The sequence below is a fragment of the Zea mays genome, chromosome 5, assembly GCF_902167145.1.
Source record: "Zea mays cultivar B73 chromosome 5, Zm-B73-REFERENCE-NAM-5.0, whole genome shotgun sequence".
NCBI classification, from domain to species: Eukaryota; Viridiplantae; Streptophyta; class Magnoliopsida; order Poales; family Poaceae; genus Zea; species Zea mays.
Genome location: NC_050100.1, coordinates 22303539 through 22307043, shown reverse-complemented (window position 1 = coordinate 22307043; position 3505 = coordinate 22303539).

Sequence of the window (3505 nt, the reverse complement as noted above, 5' to 3'; positions counted from 1 at the left end):
CTCCATCAAAATGAGGAGGTTTACCAAGTGGAATAGATAATAAATGAGCATTAGTACTTTGAGGAATACGAGAGTAATCAAAAGAAAAGTTCGAATTGACCGGTTTCTTTCTCTCGTATTCGTTGTGGTCGTCGTCCTTATGGGAGGAAGTAGACTCATCGCTGTCGTAGTAGACGATCTCCTTGATGCGTCGTGTCTTCTTCTTCTTCCCATCTTTGCGTCTGTGGCCCGAGCCCGAGTCGTTGGACTTGTCATCCCTTGGCTCGTTGACGAAGGATTCCTTCTCCTTGTCGTTGATCACGATTCCCTTCCCTTTAGGATCCATCTCTTCGGGCGGTTAGTCCCTTTGTGAAGAGAACGGCTCCGATACCAATTGAGAGCACCTAGAGGGGGGGTGAATAGGTGATCCTGTGAAACTTGAAAACTTAAGCCACAAAAACTTGGTTAATTGTTAGCACACTAATTGCCAAGTGGCTAGAGAGGAGTCAAAACACAGTAACCACAAGAAATCAATCATAGAGATGGCACGGTGGTTATCCCGTGGTTCGGCCAAGTACAAAACTTGCCTACTCCACGTTGTGGCGTCCCAACGGACGAGAGTTGCACTCAACTCCTCTCAAGTGATCCAATGATCAACTTGAATACCACAGTGTTCTTCTTTACTTTAATCTTTTCCCGTTTGCGAGGAATCTCCACAACTTGGAGTCTCTCGCCCTTACAATTGAAGTTCACAAAGAAGTACGGAGTAAGGGAGGGAAGCAACACACACAAATCCACAGCGAAATGCGCACACACACGGCCAAGAATCGAGCTCAAAAGACTATCTCAAAGTTCTCACTAGAACGGAGCTCGAATCACTGAGAATGACAAACGAATGCGCAAAGACTGAGTGTGGATGATCAACAATGCTCTAAGGTTGCTTGGTGTTCTCCTCCATGCGCCTAGGGGTCCCTTTTACAGCCCCAAGGCAGCTAGGAGCCGTTGAGAGCAAATCTGGAAGGCCAATCTTGCCTTCTGTCGTCGGGTGCACCGGACAGTCCGGTGCACACCGGACACTGTCCGGTGCCCGATTTCCTTCCTAAAATGGCGCGGCCAACCGTTGCAGATCTGGGAGCCGTTGGCGCACCGGACATGTCCGGTGCACACCGGACAGTCCGGTGCCCCCTTTCGACCGTTTGCCCGGCCACGTGTCGCGCGCAGATTCCGCGGCCGACCGTTGGCCCGGCCGACCGTTGGCTCACCGGACAGTCCGGTGCACACCGGACAGTCCGGTGAATTTTAGCCGTACGCCGTCGGCGAATTCCCGAGAGCGGTCACTTCACGCCGAGTCAGCCTGGCGCACCGGACACTGTCCGGTGCACCACCGGACAGTCCGGTGTGCCAGACTGAGCTGAGTCTTGGCTGTACACAGCCAAGCCTTTTTCACCTCTTTTCTTTTCTTCTTCTTTCTGTTTCTAACACTTAGACAAGTATATTAGTACACAAAACCAATGTACTAAGGCTTAGAAACATACCTTTACTCTTGATTTGCACTTTGTTCATCCATGAGCATAAATTCACATTTAAGCACTTGTGTTTGCACTCAATCATCAAAATACTTAGAAATGGCCCAAGGGCACATTTCCCTTTCAGAGAGGAGAGCGGGGTGAGCGCGGGAGGGAGCGGGGGCGCGCGGGCGTGGGTCCAAGCTGGCCCAACCGAGGGGAGGGATGGTTTTCTCCTTTTATTTTTCTTTTTCTTTTTTTTCATTTCTTTTCCTATTTCCCTTTTCTTCTTTATATACATATATATATAAGATTTTCCTAGTGCAAAATAAGATGCTAGGTGAGACTACATATGTGAGGTGCCACTAGCAAGCATAGTTTATGCATATGAGTAATAGGAATGTTTGAGGCTAGGGCTTAAGGGGGTTAAGGAGTTAGAGTTTCTAACCTCTCGAGCCAAAAAAATCGGGGTGCTACGATATGCATACAGTTAGGGGAGCTTTCTATATAATATGAGAGTCAACTTTTATGATCAACTATATTATACATATAAGGGATCACAAAATTTGACCCTGCTTTATGGTAGTAATGCCTTTCTTTTGTGTCTGATGCGAAAGAGAATTTGAAAGGTAAAAACAAGCTCAGTCCATAACAAATACTAAAACCATAAATTTTACAAAAAATTGAGTGGTATTGAATGGAGAATTCTATTTTGAGAGATAGTACAAGAAAAGGAAAATGTGAATTAAGGATTTAGGGGGAGGATCAAGTCCATAATGTAACATTAGAGCACATGAATACAACCAAGTTTATGGTGTGGTTGGCACCATATACCAAGACTTGATAGTAAAAATAGCAAAAAGGGTCTAGGAGAACCTATCTCATAGAATCATATGCGCTTGAAGACCCGAGAACTATCCAAAAGTTACCCAATCAGAAGCTTAACCCTTGCAATCAGAGCTTAGCCCTCACAAAGGTATCCTTAGAGCATCTCCAAGAGGGTGCCCTATAAAAATGCCCTATAAATTTAAAACCATCATGCTTTAGAGGATTTAGGGCAGCAATAAATAGTTAAGCTCCAACAATAAAGCCTCATATGAGTAACAAAGACATGTGGCGCTTTAGGATTGGAGGAAGGCCATGGGCCACGAGGGAAGACGTGGTTGTTGTGGCCTCGTTAGCTAGGTCCACTACGACAAATATGACAATTCAATAAGGTGTAATATATTTGTGGCATTTCAAGAGGTGTACTATAATTTTTTTGATATTTTTTATAAAATGAGGCACAGTTAGAACTGTTTTTTCTAGATTAAACCCTATATTTTAATATGGGGCATCAATTTGATGCATGGTTGGAGATGCTTTTACGAGGGACTCTAACAAAAACTAGAAAAAAATAACATAGGTACAAAGGACTCCAAGAACTAGGAAAAAATGTGAGCTTCTTAATAACTTGGTAAAAACAAGACGTCTCTATCTTGTTTAAAGCTTCTGCATTTAATTTATATTGCTTATATTTGTAGTTTAGCTTGCTAGATTAATTGATAGAATTAAAATCTAGATTACATAACTTTTTATAGCAAAATAGCTTAGTAAAATTTTATTTGCATATCTATATAGATTATTTTACAGTATACGTTTTTTAGTATATAAAAATTAGAACCCATAGTATTAGAAGTAGATTTAAGTCATCTATTTCAAACCTCTGGTCCTCATATATCATATGGGCTTGTTTGGTTAGTGATGGATTAAAGGTGATCAAATCGCTTATTAATCAAAATTGTACAGAAATAGAATTAATCTCTTGATCCTTTATATCCCCATGTAACTGAACATTCCGATGTGTAACCGAACATCCCCATGTGTAACCGAACAAAGCCTTGAGAGGTGACAGCCTAAAAAGGTGTATCGGTCTTTTACTTTCTTCCCTCCAATATTGATTTTTATTTATATATCATATAAAACCCCATGCTGTTCAAAATAGGAACGGAAGCGTAGGATTGCTTATGATTGCATACGAA